The sequence below is a fragment of the Mus musculus genome, chromosome 1, assembly GCF_000001635.26.
Source record: "Mus musculus strain C57BL/6J chromosome 1, GRCm38.p6 C57BL/6J".
In the NCBI taxonomy this organism is placed as follows: domain Eukaryota; kingdom Metazoa; phylum Chordata; class Mammalia; order Rodentia; family Muridae; genus Mus; species Mus musculus.
This window is the reverse complement of record NC_000067.6, coordinates 107,253,297-107,271,200: the sequence shown is the minus strand read 5'-3', so window position 1 is coordinate 107,271,200 and position 17,904 is coordinate 107,253,297. Positions and strand designations below refer to the sequence as shown.

Here is a 17,904-nt window from a genome sequence, read left to right as displayed (position 1 = left end):
TTATTTATTACTTTATCATCCTTTTAACTGAAAGATGTCAGTTATTCATGGAGGGAATGTTAAAAGCAAATTCGCCTGTGTTAATTCTGGGATTGTGTGCATGCTTTTTTATTTTTAAGAGAAAGAAAATTTTGTGGAATTACATCTTATGTGTTGTAGTACCGGGGGTCCCACTCAAAGGCCTCTTGCATATCAGATAAGTTTTCTACCACTAAGCCAAGTCTCAGGCCAAAATAAAATTTTAAATACTATAAAAAATTAGCAATTTCATCAAAGGACAGATCGATCAGAAACATATTAATAGTAATATAATTTATTTTATCAGCAGCACCAGTGAGATATTCCTAGAGATCCGTGTTGCCCAGTGTAGTAATCATTCAAAAGCTGCTGTTACATGTAAATTAAATGAAGATACATTAACCTAATTAGCCTACTTTCTCTACCACTAGCTGATGTGGCTAGTATATGCTATCTTGCACCCTGGAATTTTCAACACTTCTATCATTCTGATTCCATCACCACAGAACACATAATGGTTCAGCTTAAAAATCTAGATAACACCGTGACAAAAATTAACATCAGTACCTTAAGAGGGCTCTTAATAAATAAAAACATAAGGATTTGACTCCTTAACAGTTAAAATAGAGCTATCTAAAATTCAAATCCAATCTTGGTTTGAATAGAAATCACTGGAACATTTGAAACCAAAGTACTACAAGAGAAAAACAAGTGGTTTTCACTCTTTTTGTTTATTTTTCACCCTTTATTTTTTTGAATTGGATATTTTATTTATTTACATTTAAAATGTAATCCCCTTTCCTGGATTCCCCTCTGCAAACCCCTATCTCATCCCCCCTTACCCTGCTTCTACCAGAGTACTGCCCAACTCACCTACCCACTCATGCCTCACCCCCTAGCTTGGCTTTACACTGGAGCATCAGGCCTCCACAGGACTAATGGCCTCCTTCTCAATGATACCAGATAAGAACCCTTCAGTTCCTCCAGTCCTCTCCCTACCTCCTCCACTGGGGTCCCTGTGCTCAATCCAATGGATGGCTGCTAACATCTGCAAGGGTATTGGTCAGGAACTGGCGGAGCCTCTCAGGAGACAACTGTATCAGACTCCTATCAGCAAGCACTTCTTGGTATCAGCAATAGAGTCTGGGTTTGGTGTCTGCACGTGTGATGCATCTCCAGGTGGGGCAATCTCTGGATGACATTTTCTTCAGTCTCTGCTCCACTCTTAGTCCCTCTATTTCCTTTAGAAAGGAGCAATTCTGAGTTAAACTTTTGGAGTTGGGTGGGTGGCCCATCCCTCAACCAGGTGTCCATGCCTAACCTCTGGATATGGTCTCAACAGATTCTCCCTCCCCTCTGTGGAGTATTTCAGCTAATGTCATTCCCATTCTGTCTGAGGAGACTTTTTCTTTCCTAGCATTCTGGTTGCTACCCTTAGTTCTCCATCCTCCATTGCTACACACCTCTGTTCAATTTCCTGACCCTCTGTACATCTGCTCCATCTCCTCTCATACCTGATCCTTCACCTCTTTTCCCCTCCCCCTCTACTCATCTTCTGAAATCCCTCACACCCTCTAATTCCCTTGATTATTTTGTTCCCCCTACTAAGCATACACACTTTGGTTTTCCTTCCTCATGAGCTTCATGTGGACCATGAGTTGTATTGTGGGTATTTCACTCTTTTCCTAATATCCACTTATCAGTGAGTATATATATCACGAGTGTTCTTTTGTGACTGAGTTACCTCACTCAGGATGGTATTTTCTAGATCCAACCATTTACCTGCAAATTTCATGAAGTCATTGAATTTTAACAGCTGTATAGTATTCCACTGTGTAAATGGACCACATTGTCTTTGTCCATTCCTCTTTGAGGGTTCTTTCAAGCTTCTGGCTATTATAAATATGGCTGCAATGAATGTAGCAAAGCATGTGTCCTTGTTAAATGTTGGAGAATCTTCTAAGTAAATGCCCAGAAGTGCTATAGCTGGGTCCTCAGGTAGTACATTTTCCAATTTTTTTGAGGAACCTACAGACTGATTTCCAGATTGGTCGTTCCAGCTTGCAATCCCAGCAGCAGTGGAGGAGTGTTCCTCTTTTTCCAGTCCTTGCCAGTATCTGCTGTCACATGAGTTTTTGAACTTAATCATTCTGACTGGAGTGAGATGGAATCTCAGTGTCATTTTGATTTGTATATCCATGATGACTAAGGATGGTGAACATTTCTTTAGGTATTGTTCTCCCATTTGTTATTCTCAATTGAGAATTCTCTGTTTAGCTCTGTACCACATTTTTAATGGGATTATTTAGTTCTCTAGCTTCTTGAGTTGTTTGTATATTCTCTCTCTATCAGATGTAGGGTTGGTAAAGATCTTTTCCCAATCAGTTTGTTGTTGTTTTGTCCTATTGACAGTGAAAGACTCCGAGAGGAGCCCCTCGCTCAGGCCTCAGGACAATAGCGGACACCCAAGAACTCACGACAGACCGAGCTTGTTGCAAACCACATGAGGCTTTATTCGGGGAAAGCCAGAGCTCTGGGGATGACTCATATCCCACGCAGGGGTAGAGGAGTCGTCCTCGAGGGGAAAGAGTTCCCAGTTTTTATAGGCCCTCAGGGGGGAAAGGAGAAGGGGGAGATTAGGGGATTTCCAGATCTAAACAATGTCTATTCTCAAGAAATGGGTATGGGAGGGGTACAAGGAAAGAGTCTAATGAAGGTGCAGCAATGGGCACACACCTGGTCAGAACATTGGCAGACACAAAGGTTCAAGGAGTGGCCAGAGCATTGTGCACCTCTATTTTTCTAAATCAGTGAAGCTAGTTCTGCTAACACTGACATCTATCTTGCCAATTTCAGGGCTTCTGTGTCCTTTTACATTCTGTCAGGATCTTTCAACAGAGTCCTTTGCCTTACAGAAATTTGAAAATTTTATGAGGCCCCATTTTTAGATTCTTGATCTTAGAGCATAAGTCATTGGTGTTCTGTTTAGCAAATTTTCTCCTGTGCCCATATATTTGAGGATTTTCTACACTTCCTCTTCTATTAGATTAATTGAAATTGATTTTATGTGGATGTCCTTAATACACTTCAGCTGGAGCTTAATACAGCAAGGTAATGATGGATCAATTCGCATTCTTCTACATATTGACCACCATTTGAACCAGCACCATTTGTTTAAAATGTAGTCTTTTTTCCCACTGAATAGTGTTAGCTCCTTTGTCAAAGATCAAGTGTCCATAGTATGTGGGTTCATTTCTGGGTCTTCAATTCTATTTCATTGATCTATTTGCCTGTACTTATATCAATACCATGCAGTTTTTAGCACTTTTATCACCATATCAGTTTTATGTAGTACAGCTTGTGTTCAGATTTGGTAATCCTCCCAGAAGTTCTTTTATTGTTCAGAGTACTTTTCACTATCTTGGGTTTTTTGTTCTTCCAAATGAGTTTGAGAATTGCGCTTTCTAACTCTATGAACAATTGATTTGGAATTTTATTGGTGATTGCATTGAATCTGTAGATTGCTTTTGGCAAGATGGCCGTTTTTACTATATTAATCCTGCCAATCCAAGAGCATGGGATATATTTCCAGCTTCTGAGCTTTTCTTTGATTTCTTTTTTAAGAGATTTGAAGTTCATTGTACAGATCTTTTACTTGTTTAGTTAGAGTCACACGAAGATATTTTATATTGTTCGTGACTATTGTAAAGTGTGCCATTGCCCTAATTTCACTTATGAATATTGTAAAAATAGTCAATAAAATTCTCACAAACAAAATCCAAGAACAGAACAAAATGATCATCCATCATGGTCAATTCGGCTTCATCTCAGGGACACAGGGATGGTTCAGCATATAGGAAATCCAACAGAATAATCTACTATTTAAACAAACTTAAAGAAAAAAACCACATGATCATTTCATTAGATGCTGAGAAAGCATTTGGCAAAATTCAACACCCTTTAATGATAAAAAGTCTTAGAAATATCAGAAATTCAAGGCCCATATGTAAACATAGTAAAAGCAATATACAGCAAACCAGTAGCAAACATGAAAATGAATGGAGAGAAACTTGAAGCAATTCCACTAAAATCAGGTACTAGTCAAGGCTATCTAAGCAATATAGTACTCAATGTCCTAGCCAGAGAAATTAAACAACAAAAGGAGATTAAGGGACACAAATTAGAAAGAAAGTAATCAAAATATCACGATTTGAAGATGACATTAATGGATGTTTAAGTGACCCCAAAAATTACACCAGAGAACTACTACAGCTGATAATCAACTTCAGCAAAGTGGCTGGATACAAATCAACTCAAACAAATCAGTAGTATTCCTATACCAAAAGGATAAAGAGGCTGAGAAAGAAATTAGGGAAATAATACCTTCACAATAGTCATAAATAGTATAAATACCTTTGTTTGACTCTAACTAAGCAAGTGAAAGATCTGTATGAGAAGAATGTCAAGTCTCTTAAGAAATAAATCAAAGTATATCTCAGAATATGAGGAGATCTCCCATTCTCATGGATTAGTAGGATTAATACAAATACACTGAAACTAATAGTAGTGAAAGTAGGGCTCAGTAGATACCCCCAAGGTCCCCAGAGGACTCTCTACTCTACAGGTACCCGAACACACCCAGGATGTTGAGATCACTGGAGATTGGAACCCAACATCAGTTCCAAAAATACAAGAGGGTCTTGGGCTAGCAGGAACAGGGACAGAGTACACCTGCTCTACCAGTGGCTGGGATTCATTCTGGTCAGCGCCACCCCCTGTGCCATCTTTGGCATGATCTCAGCGGACGGTCCCAAGGTCCCCAGAGGACTCTTTATTCTGCAGGCGCCTTATCACACCCTGGACTTTGAGATTACTGGTGAGTGGAATGCAACATCAGTTTCAAAAATCCCAGAGGGTCTGGTGCTAGTAGCAACAGGATCAAAGGACAAGTGCAGGCCCTAGAACATCCAGAACCTTGGGAGCACTGAGACCAGTTTATGCAGTAGAGCACATGGGCTGCAGAAGCAACAGAGCTTCTTAGACAGGATCTCTTCAGCCTTTCATCCTCAGCCAGGAGACAGAGCTGAGACCCAGACCCCTGGACACCTTCCCTGCCAGAACAGAGTCAGCCACCAGGGAGGAATCAGACCACAAGACTCAGGAAATGGATCTGAGCTCCAGACTTCAGTGCACCTTCCTTGAAAGTGGAGAGCTTGCCTGCAGAGAGTACTCTGACCACTGGGACTCAAAAGGGAGTTGGTCTCTCAGGAGGGCTGACAGAGGCTAAAGAATCACAGGAGTAACAAGCTCCAGCCAGAGACAGCTAGAAAATCTAACACCAGAGATTACCAGATGGTGACAGGCAAATGAAAGAATCTTACTAACAGAAACCAAGACCACTGGGATCACGAGAAAACAGTAGGCTAACCAGAGCAAATCCTGGATACCCCAACCCACCTGAAAAGCAAGATTTGGATCTAAAATCATATCTCATGATGCTGGTAGAAGGTTTTAATAACTCACTTAAAGAAATACAGGAGAACACTGCTAAACAGGTCGAAGCCCTTAAAGAGTAAGTACAAAATACCCTCAAGGAATTACAAGAAAGCAATGCTAAACAGGTAGAAGAACTGAAAGAGGAAACACAAAAATCCCTTAAATAATTACAGGAAAACAAAAACAAACAGGTGATGGTATTGAACACAACGATCCAAGATCTAAAAATGTAAGTAGAAACAATGAAGAAAACCCAAAGGGAGAAAACTCTTTAGATAGAAACCCTAAGAACGAAATAAAGAACCATAGTGGTGAGCATCAGCAACAGAATACAAGAGATGAAAGAGAGAATCTCAGGTACAGAAGATTCCATATAGAACATGGACTCATCAATCAAAGAAAATGCAAAAAGATTCTAACTCAAACCATCCAGGAAATCCAGAACACAATGAGAAGACCAAACCTATGGATACTAGGTATAGATGAGAATGAAGATTTTCAAATTAAAGTGCCAGTAAATATCTTCAACAAAATTATAGAAGAAAACTTCCCTAACCTAAAGAAAGAGATGCACAAGAACATACAAGAAGCCTACAGAACTCCAAATAGACTGGACCAAAAAAGAAATTCCTCCTGACACATAATAATTAGAACAACAAATGCACTAAATAAAGATAGAATGTTAAAAGCAGTAAGGGTAAAAGGTCAAGTAACATATAAAGGCAGAACTATTAGAATTATATCATACTTCTCCCAAGAGATTATGAAAGCCAGAAGAAGCTGGACAGATGTTATATAGACCCCAAGAGAACAGAAATGCCAGCCCAAGCTACTATACCCAGCCAAACTTTCAATTACCATAGATGGAGAAACCAAAGTATTCCATGACAAAACCAAATTCACACATTATCTTTCCATGAATCCTGCCCTTCAAAGGATAATAAAAAACCAACACATGGACAGAAACTACACCCTAGAAAAAGCAAGAAGGTAATCCTTCAACAAACCTAAAAGAAGACAGCCACAAGAAAAGAATCCCAACTCTAACAAACAAAATTAACAGGAAGCAACAATTACTTTTCCATAATATCTTTTAATATCAATGGACTCAATTCACAAATAAAAAGCCACAGACTAACAGACTGGCTACATAAAGAGGACCCAACGTTTTGCTGCATAAAAGAAACCCACCTCAGGGAAAAAGAAAGACACTACTAATAGTGGGAGACTTCAACACACCACTTTCATCAATGGACAAATAGTGGAAACAGAAACTAAACAGGGACACAGTGAAACTAACAGAAGTTGTGAAACAAATGGACTTAACAGATATCTATAGAACATTTTATCCTAAAACAAAAGAATATACCTTCATCCCAGCATGCCATGGGACCTTCTTCAAAATTGACCATATAATTGGTCACAAAACAAGCCTCAACATATACAGAAATATTGAAATTGTCCCATGCATCCTATCAGAACACCATGGACTAAGGCTGATCTTCAACAACATAAATAATGGAAAGCCAACATTGACGTGGAAACTGAACAACACTCTTCTCAATGATACCTTGTTCAATGAAGGAATAAAGAAAGAAATTAAAGACTTTTTAGAGTTTAATGAAAATGAAACCACAACGTACCCAAACCTATGGGACACAATGAAAGCATTTCTAAGAGGAAAACTCGTAGCTCTGAGTTCCTCCAAAAAGAAACTAGAGAAAGCACACACTAGCAGCTTGACAACACATCTAAAAGCTCTAGAAAAAAAGGAAGAAATTTCACCCAAGAGGAGTAGACAGCAGGAAATAATCAAACTCAGGGGCTTAATCAACCAAGTGGAAACAAGAAGAACTATTCAAAGAATTAACCAACGAGGAGTTGGTTCTTTATAAAATCAAAAAGATAGATAAAACCTCAGCTAGACTCACTAGAGGCTACAGGGACAGCATACTAATTAACAAAATCAGAAATGAAAAGGGAGACATAACAACAGAGTCTGAAGAAATCCAAAACAACATCCTTCTACAAAACGCTATACTCAACAAAATTGGAAAACCTGGATGAAACGGACAAATTTCTAGACACATACCAGGTACCAAAGTTAAATCAAGATCAAGTTAATGATCTAAACAGTCCAATATCCCCTAAAGAAATAGAGGCAGTCATTAATAGTCTCCCAGCCAAAAAAAGCCCAGGACCAGATGGGTTTAATGCAGAGATCTATCAGACCTTCAAGGAAGATCTAATTCCAGTTCTGCACAAACTATTCCACAAAATAGAAGTAGAAGCTACTTTACCCAACTCATTTTATGAAGCCACAATTACTCTGATACCTAAACCACAGAAATATCCAACAAAGATAGAGAACTTCAGACCAATATCCCTTATGAATAAAGATACAAAAATACTCAATAAATTTCTCGCTAACCAAGGAACTCTAAATAAAAGGAGAGACACTGAAACTTATAGAGGAGAAAGTGGGGAAAAGCATCGAAGATATGGGCACAGGGGAAAAAATTCCTGAATAGAAGAGCAATGGCTTGTGCTGTAAGATCAAGAATCGACAAATGGGACCTCATGAAACTGCAAAATTTCTGCAAGGCAAAAGACACCTTCAATAAGACAAAAAGGCCACCAACAGATTGGGAAAGGATCTTTACCTATCCTAAATCAGATAGGGGACTAACATCCAATATATATAAAGAACTCAAGAAGGTGGACTCCAGAAAACCAAATAACCCCATTAAAAAATGGGGCTCAGAGCTAAACAAAGAATTCTCACCTGAGGAATACCAAATGGCTGAGAAACACCTGAAAAAAATGCTCAGCATCCTTAATCATCAGAGAAATGCAAATCAAAACAACCCTGAGATTCCATCTCACACCAGTCAGAATGGCTAAGATAAAAAATTTGGGTGACTGCAGATTCTGGCGAGGATGTGGAGAAAGAGGAATACTCCTTCATTTTTGGTGGGATTGCAGGCATGTACAACCACCCTGGAAATCAGTCTTGCAGTTCCTCAGAAAATTAGACATAGTACTACAGGAGGATCCCGAAATACCTCTCCTGGGCATATATTTGAAGATGTCCCAGCCGGTAAGAAGGACACATGCTGCACGATGTTCATAGCAGCCTTATTTATAATAGCCAGAAGTTGGAAAGAACCCAGATGCCCCTCAACAGACCAATGGATACAAAAAATGTGGTACATTTACACAATGGAGTACTACTCAGCTATTAAAAAGAATGAATTTATGAAATCCCTAGGCAAATGGTTGGACTGAAAGGGCATCACCCTGAGTGAGGTAACACAATCACAAAAGAACTCAAATGATATGTACTCAATGATAAGTGGATATTAGCTCAGAAACTTAGTATACCTGAGATATAAGAGACAATTTGTAAAACATATGAAACTGAAGAAGAACGAAGACCAAAGTGTGGACACTTTGCCCCTTCTTAGAATTGGAAACAATCACCCATGGAATGAGTTACAGAGACAAAGTCTGGAGCTGAGACAAAAGGATGGACCATCTAGAGACTGCCAAATCCAGGGATCCATTCCATAATTAGCCTCCAAACAAAGACACCATTACATACACTAGCAAGTATTTGCTGAAAGGACCCTATTATAGCTGTCTCTTGTGAGACTAGGCCAGGGCCTAGCAAACACATAAGTGGATGCTCACAGTCAGCTATTGATTGGATCACAGGGCCCCCAGTGGAGGAGCTAGAGAAAGTATCCAAGGAGCTAAAGAGATCTGCAACCCTGTAGGTGCAACAACATTATGAACTAACCAGTAACCCGGAGCTCTTGACTCTAGCTGCATATGTATCAAAAGATGGCCTAGTAGTAGGCCATCACTGGAAAGAGAGGCCTATTGGACATGCAAACTTTATATGCCCCAGTACAGGGGAACGCCAGGGCCAAAAAGTGGGAATGGGTGGGTAGGGGAGTGGGGGGCAGGGTATGTGGGACTTTTGAAATAGCATTGGAAATGTAATTGAGGAAAATATGTAATAAAAAAAATATATATATATATAAAAATTCTTGCTAACCAAATCCAAGAACACATTAAAACAATCATCCATCCTGACCAAGTACGTTTCATCCCAGGGATCCAGGGATTGTTTAATATTTGGAAATCCATCAACATAATCCATTATATAAACAAACTCAAAGAAAAAAACCACATTATCAGCTCGTTAGATGCAGAAAAAGCATTCGACAAGATCCAACACCCATTCATGATAAAAGTCTTGGAAAAATCAGGAATTCAAGGCCCATACCTAAACATGATAAAAGCAATCTACAGCAAAATAGTAGCCAACATCAAAGTAAATGGAGAGAAGCTGGAAGCAATCCCATTAAAATCAGGGACTAGACAAGGCTGCCCACTTTCTCCCTACCTATTCAATATAGTACTTGAAGTCCTAGCCGGAGCAATTCAACAACAAAAGGAGATCAAGGGGATTCAAATTGGAAAAGATGAAGTCAAAATATCACTTTTTACAGATGATATGATAGTATATATAAGTGACCCTAAAAATTCCACCAGAGAACTCCTAAACCTGATAAACAGTTTCGGTGAAGTAGCTGGATATAAAATTAACTCAAACAAGTCAATGGCCTTTCTCTACACAAAGAATAAACAGGCTGAGAAAGAAATTAGGGAAACAACACCTTTCTCAATAGTCACAAATAATATAAAATATCTTGGCATAACTCTAACTAAGGAAGTGAAAGATCTGTAAAATAAGAACTTCATGTCTCTCAAGAAAGAAATTAAAGATCTCAGAAGATGGAAAGATCTCCCATGCTCATGGATTGGCAGGATCAACATTGTAAAAATGGCTATCTTCCCGAAAGGAATGTACAGATTAAATGCAGTCCCCATCAAAATTCTCACTCAATTCTTCACTGAGTTAGAAAGGGCAATTTGCAAATTCATCTGGAGTAACAAAAAACCTAAGAGAGCAAAAACTACTCTTAACAATGAAAGATCCTCTGTTCGTATCACCATGCCTGACCTCAAGCTATACTACAGAGCAATTGTCATAAAAACTGCATGGTACTGGTACAGCTACAGACAGGTAGATCAATGGAATAGAACTGTAGAACCAGAAATAAACCCACACACCTGTGTTCAATTGATCTTTGACGAAGGAGCTAAAACCATCCAGTGGAACAAAGATAGCATATTCAAGAAATGGAGCTGGCACAACTAGTGATTATCATGTAGAAGAATGCGAATTGATCCATTCTTATCTCCTTTTCAAAGCTCAACTCTAAGTGGATCAAAGAACTCCACATAAAACCAGAGACATTGACATTTATACAGGAGAAAGTGGGGAAAAGCCTGAAAGATATGGTCATAGGGGAAATATTCCTGAACAGAGCAGCAATGTCTTGTGCTGTAAGATCAAGAATTGACAAATGGGACCTCATAAAGCTACAAAGCTCCTGTAAAGCAAAAGACACTGTCAATAAGACAAAAAGGCCACCAACAGATTCGGAAAGGATTTTTACCTATCCTAAATCTGATAGGGGACTAATATCCAATATATACAAGGAACTCAAGAAGCTGGACCCAATAAATTAAAATTACCCTATTAAAAATGGAGTACAGAGATAAACAAAGAATTATAAACTGAGGAATACCAAAGGGCTGAGAAGCACCTGAAAAAATGTTCAACACCCATAATCATCAGGGAATTTCGAATCAAAACAGCCCTGAGATTCCACCCCACACAGTCAGAATGGCTAAGATCAAAATTCAGGTAAGAGCAGATGCTGGGGAGGATATGGAGAAAGAGGTACACTCATCCATTGCTGGTGGGATTACAAGCTTGCATACACTACAGTGGAAATCAGTCTAGCTGTTCCTCAGAATATTGGACATAGCACTACCGGTATATCCAGCAATACCTCTCCTGGGCATATACCCAGAAGATGGTCCAACTGGAAATAAGGACACATGCTCCACTATATTCATTGTACCCTTACTTGTAATCGCCAGAAGCTGGAAAGAACCCGGATGTCCCTCAACAGAGGAATAGATACAGAAAATGTGGAACAGTTACACAATGCAGTACTACTAAGCAGTTAAAAACAATGAATTTTTGAAATTCTTAGGCAAATGTATGTATCTGGAGGATATCATCCTTATTGAGGTAACCCAATCACAAAAGAAGTCACTAGATATGCACACATTGATAAGTAGATATTAGCCCAGGAACATAGAACACCCAAGATACAATTTGCTAAACACAAGAAAATCAAGAAGAGGGAAGACCAATGTGTGGATACTTCATCCCTCCTTAGAATAGAGAACAATCTGCAAATTCATCTGGAATAACAAAAAAAAAAAAAAAAAACAAAACCTAGGATAGGAAAAACTCTTCTCAAGGATAAAAGAAGCTCTGGTGGAATCACCATGCCTAACCTAAAGCTGTACTACAGAGCAAATGTGGTAAAAACTGCATGGAACTGGTATAGCTACAGACAAGTAGACTAATGGAATAGAATTGAAGACCCAGAGATGAACCCACACACCTATGGTCACTTGATCTTCGACAAGGGGAGCAAAATCCATCCAGTGGAAAAAAGATGGCATTTTCAACAAATGGTGCTGGTACAACTGGCGGTTATCATGTAGAAGAATTCGAATTGATCCATTCCTATCTCCTTGTACTAAGGTCAAATCTAAATGGATTAAAGAACTACATATAAAACCAGAGACACTGAAACTTATAGAGGAGAAAGTAGGGGAAAGATATGGGTACAGGGGAAAAAAATCCTGAATAGAACAGCAATGGCTTGTGCTTTAAGATCGAGAATCTACAAATGAATCCTCATAAAATTGCAAAGCTTCTGCAAGGCAAAGGACACCGTCAATAAGACAAAAAAGCCACGAACAGATTGGGAAAGTATCTTTACCTATCCTAAATCAGATAGGAGACTAATATCCAATAAATATAAAGAACTCAAGCAGGTGGACTCCAAAAAATCAAATAACCCCATTAAAAAATGGGGCTCAGAGCTAAACAAAGAAATCTCACCTGAGGAATACAGAATGGCTGAGAAGCACCTGAAAAAAATGTTCAACATCCTTAATCATCAGGGAAATGCAAATCAAAACAACCCTGAGATTCCACCTCACACCAGTCAGAATGGCTAAGATCAAAATCTCAGGTGACAGCAGATGCTGGTGAGGATGTGGAGAAAGAGGAACACTCCTAGATTGTTGGTGGGATTGCAAGCTTGTAGAACCACTTTGGAAATCAGTCTGGTGGTTCCTCAGAAAATTGGGCATAGTACTACTGGAGGATCACACAATACCTCTCCTGGGCATCTATCCAGAAAATGATCCAACCGGAAAAAAGGACACTTGCTCCACTATGTTCATAACAGCCTTATTTATAATAGCCAGAAGCTGGAAAGAAACCAGATTCCCCTCAACAGAGGAATGGAAACAGAAAATGTGGTACATTTACACAGTGGAGTACTACACAGCTATTAAAAGGAATGAATTTATGAAATTCCTAGGCAAATGGTTGGACCTGGATGGCATCATCCTGAGTGAGGTAAACCAATCACAAAATAACTCACACAATATGTACTCACTGATAAGTGGATATTAGCCCAAAACTTAGGATACCCAAGATATAAGATACAATTTGCTAAACGCATGAAACTCAAGAAGAATGAAGACCAAAGTGTGGACACTGTGCTCCTTCTTAGAATTGGGAACAAAACACCCATGGAAGGAGTTACAGAGACAAAATTTGGAGCTGTGACGAAAGGATGGACCATCTAGAGACTGCCATATCTAGGGATCCACCCCATAATCAGCTTCCAAACTCTGACACCATTGCATACCCTAGCAAGATTTTGCTTAAAGGACCCAGATATAGCTGTCTCTTATGAGACTATGCTGGGGCTTAGCAAAAACAGAAGTGGATGCTCACAGTCAGCTATTGGATGGATCACAGGGCCCCCAATAGAGGAGCTAGAGAAAGTACCCAAGGAGCTAAAGGGATCTACAACCCTATAGGTGGAACAACACTATGAACTAACCAGTACCCCCTGGAGCTCTTGTCTCTAGCTGCATATGTATCAGAAGATGGCCTAGATGGCCATCAGTGGAAAGAGAGGTCCATTGGTCGTGCAAACTTTATCTGCCTCAGTACAGGGGAACGCCAAGGCCAAGTAGTGGTAGTGGGTGGGTGGGGGATTTGTTGGGGGACTTTTTGGATTATTGGATTGGATATGTAAATGAAATAAATACCTAATAAAAAATTTTTTAAAAAAGAATAGGGAACAAAATATCCATGGAAGGAGTTACAGAGAAATAGTTTGGAGCTGAGATGGAAGAATGAACCATCCAGAGACTGCCCCACCAGGAGATCAATCCCATAATCAATCAACATCCGAACCCAGACACTATTTCATACACCAGCAAGATTTTTTTTACAGGACCCTGATATAGCTATCTCTTTTGAGGCTATGCCAGTGCCTGGCAAATACAGAAGTGAATGCTCACAGTCAACTATTGGATGGAACACAGGGCCTTCAATGGAGGAGCTAGAGAAAATACCCACAGAGCTGAAGGGGTCTGCAACCCTATAGGAGGAACACCAATATGAACTAACAAATACCCCCTGAGCTTGTGTCTCTAGCTGCTTAAGTAGCAGAAGATGGCCTAGTTTGCCATCATTGGGAAGAGAGGACCCTTGGTCTTGCAATCAATATATGCCTCAGTAGAGGTGAATGCCAGGACCAAGAAGTGGGAGTGGGCAAATTGGGGAGCAGGGTGGGGGGAGGGGATAGGGGACTTTCAGAATAGCATTTGAAATGTAAATGAAGAAAATATCTAATAAATAATTGTTAAAAAATAAATAAAATAAAACAGACCATATGCAGCTCATCTCTAGAGAACCACTGACCTTAAGACTAGACCAAATCTATCACTTCCTTAAAATACAAATTCTCCCAATCCATGTCAATTGATGTGATGTTGCCAATATAAAATAACATTTTTGAAGAGATGGATGATTACAACCAAGTTGGAGTATACTTAGAATTTATAAATAAAGTAGGGCTTTTGAAGACTTCATTGGTAAAAGGTTGAATATACAGTAACTCTAGGTGGAATTCTGTATTTCTTTAAAGAAGCTTTTGGTATCACATGAGAAATATTAAAATGCAAACAAACAAATAGCTTCAAATAGCTGCCTTCTGTGGGTTGAAAATGGCAGTTCACAGAACAAAGAAGTGGCTTATACATGTTATTATCATCTCAGCAATATTCAAGTTTCCTTTTCTAATGCTTCTGTTACCAAGCTACTTTTTATACTATAATTTGTTGGTGACCACACCTGCCTATCCAGAAGAGGTTCCAAGATGACTAAGCACAGCTTACAACTTAGCTCTTCTCTCTTAAGTCGATAAATGCTTCTGATTATAGTTCACACACCACATGCATGACTTTGAGTAATGTGAAAACCCTATTCCAGAAAGTATTTATGATCCATCTCCAGTTTATGCACTCTCACACCTTAACCTCTGAACTGACTACAAGTCTCTTTGAGATAAGCAACATTACTGATGTTAATCTCACCTCCCTCTTTCTAGTAGCAAACTGGCATCCTTCAAGGTAAGAACTGTCCTGGATCCATTCAATGGATTGCATTCTATGCTACAAGTGCTTAAATATATATTGAATGTAATTAAACTAGATCTATAGAATCTGGTTATCTATAGAAGCAGAAAAATTCATTTGGACCTATAAATATAAAACATCTTGATTCACCATTGGAAGAATTGTCATCCTGTAGGGGAAAATTGTTAAAATTCTTGGATCCTACACAGCATATTCCCAGGTAGTGAAACTAATATAACTAGCTGGGACTGAAATGTTTGAATATTGAGTACCTGTTAGTGAAATATATTCCAGACCCACTCTAGAATGACTGAATTTATCTAAGATTAGATTTCTCTAAACATTTATGAAATGAGAAACATGGGTCCTATAGGGTGTAGGCAGATATTTTGCCTCAAAGAAAAAGATAATAACATGAGCCACTTGCCCAGTGGTTAGCTGTGTGCCTTGTCAAAAACAAATCAAAGATGAGACAAAACACCTGAGTGTACTTACCTGCCATGCAAGAGACTGAACCAGATAAAAATCACTTACTTGTTGACTCGTGGTGTTATTTGCATAAAGTAAACACACACACACACACACACACACACACACACACACACACACCATTTTCTAAAGATTCACAATTTGGTGGCAATATTAATAGGTGGTAGCATTAGGAAGTGCTGCCAGAATGGAGGCTATATAGTATTGAGGGATATTTCCTGTGCTCACTCTGTTTTCTGGCCATCATTAGGTGAACAGCTTTCTTCTGTCATGACATTTCAGGCTTGCCACAGCTTAAAAGCAATGGACCAGAAACCTTAAGTCAAGATGAGCCTTTTCTTCTCAGTGGTATTCGTCAGATACTTCATCTCAGTGATAGAAGCCTGAGTAACACATAGGAAGAAAATGCCAAGGTTTCTGATATGAGGGATACAAAGAGAAGGTATATGGACACTGATTAAATGTGAGTAACCTGAACATGGACCATAGCTGTTAGAATTGTAAAATGTTTCTGCTTTTGACCTCTCTAGGCTTATGTGTCTCACTTGAATAGTGGAATTGCATCAGAGGGTTTCAATTTTGTTTTGCTCGTTTAGCTTCCTTGTCCCTCTAGTTCTTTGATTTGTACAAATTGCTTTCCTGTAGTAACTACTGCCATCCTATGAAGGGAGGTCTACATTTTGAGCCAACTTTGTGTGATTAACTGGAACCTGAAAAGGCGTCTTTGGTTAACTGTTCACACATGTAAAATGTATGTAATAAATTATTCTTCACCAGTCAAATGAGTCAATTCAAGCCAGATTGGAGTTTTTCAAGACAGGTTTTTTGGGATGCCATTTCACTGGTCTAAAGGAATGAAGCCAGTGAAGTCACTATGGGGAAGAGACAATTGCAGAGAGAAAAAGAGAGAAAGCTTGCATACACAGGGAAAGAAAAAATGCAGAGCATGGAGAAAGAGGAAGGGGATCAAAATGTCGGGATTATACAGGGAGGAGCTTCTTGGGGAGGGTCATAACACTGATGAGACCTCATGAAACTGAAAAACTTCAATAAGGCGAAAATCAAATCACTGCCTACAGAATGGGAAACAATTTTTATCAACTCCACATCCAACAGAAGCCTAATACGTAATATATATAAAGAACTGAATAAACTAGCCATCAACAAAACAAAAAAATACAATAAAAATGGCTCACAGGCTTTTTCATGATGCCTCCTAGGCAGTCGGCTATGTCCAGATGAAGCTGAATATCACCTTCCCTGGCACTGGCTGTCAATAGCTCATTGAGGTGGAAGACGAACGCAAGCTTCGCACATTTTATGAGAAGTGCATGGCCACAGAAGTTGCTGCTGATGCTCTTGGTGAGGATTAGAAGTGTTATGTGGTCTGGATCAGTGGTGGGAATGAAAGGCAAGTTTTCCATGAAGCAAGGCATTTTGACCCATAGCAGAGTATATCTGTTGTTGAGTAAGAGGCATTCCTGTTATAGACCAAGGAGAACTGGAGACAGAAAGTTCAAGTCTGTTTGAGGATGCATTGTGGACGGTAATCTCAGTGTTCTCAATTTTGTTATTGTAAAGAAAGGAGAGAAGCATATTCCAGGACTGACAGATACTACTGTGCCTCATCCGTTGGGACCTAAAAGAGCTAGTAGAATGTGAAAGCTTTTTAATCTCTCCAAAGATGACGTCTGCCAGTATGTTGTCAGGAAGCCCTAAAACAAAGATTGTAAGAAGCCCAGGACCATGTTACTCCACGTGTCCAGCAACACAAAGGCCGACCTATTGCTCTGAAGAAACAACACACTAAGAAACAACACACTAAGACAAAGAAGGAGGAGGCTGCAGAATACACTAAACTGTTGGCTAAGAGGATGAAGGAAGCCAAAGAAAAGAGCCAGGAACAGATTGCCAAGAGACATAGGCTGCCCTCGCTGAGAAATTCTACTTCTAAGTCTGAGTCCAGTCAAAAATGAGTTTTTTAGAAGAACAAATAAGTAATGACCTTGAAAAAAATGGCACACAGATCTAAACAAAGGATTCTAAAATGGATTGAGAAATACTTTTAAAATGTTCAACATCTTTAGACATCATGGAAATGCAAATCAAAAGTAATTTGAAATTCCATCTTATACATGACAGAATGGCTAAGATCAAAACTGCAAGTTACAGCTCACGTTGCCAAGGATGTAGAGCAGACCTCCCCTGGTGGAATGATTGCACACTTGTACA

General features: G+C 39.2%; 1 pseudogene; it reads left to right on the top strand.

Annotated features, from left to right (window-relative positions):
• Positions 1-16,910: 16,910 nt before the first annotated feature.
• Positions 16,911-17,648, top strand: Gm15390 (annotated as a pseudogene).
• The last annotated feature ends 256 nt before the right edge of the window (positions 17,649-17,904 follow it).